The sequence below is a fragment of the Arachis ipaensis genome, chromosome B04 (genome assembly GCF_000816755.2).
Source record: "Arachis ipaensis cultivar K30076 chromosome B04, Araip1.1, whole genome shotgun sequence".
NCBI classification, from domain to species: domain Eukaryota; kingdom Viridiplantae; phylum Streptophyta; class Magnoliopsida; order Fabales; family Fabaceae; genus Arachis; species Arachis ipaensis.
The window spans coordinates 117,348,437-117,348,730 of NC_029788.2; the positions used below are offsets into that span (position 1 = coordinate 117,348,437).

Sequence of the window (294 nt, forward strand, 5' to 3'; positions counted from 1 at the left end):
TATAATTATAAAAATAAAAATAAAATAATTATTTATATATTTAATATTTACTATCAAGTGTCAAATTAATAAAATTATTTAAAATTAAAAAAAGAAGAATGTTAGGGGCCAGTAACTTTTGTGATTTGTAGCCATCAAATAACCATCAAAAATAGTTTTAATGGTGTGAGATTGGTATGAGATTTCATCCAATAACTCACTTTTCTTTGCTGGTTATCTGCTGGCCAGAATTTAACAAAGTTGCTGGCCTCCTAAACTTTTTCTTAAAAAAATACTTAATAAGTTTTAAAATAC

At 23.8% G+C, this 294-nt stretch overlaps 1 protein-coding gene across 1 annotated transcript in view; it reads left to right on the plus strand.

The window, feature by feature from the left end:
• Positions 1 to 294, plus strand: part of LOC107637074 ((+)-neomenthol dehydrogenase) — a 2,534-nt gene that overhangs the window by 967 nt on the left and 1,273 nt on the right. The window lies entirely within an intron of this gene.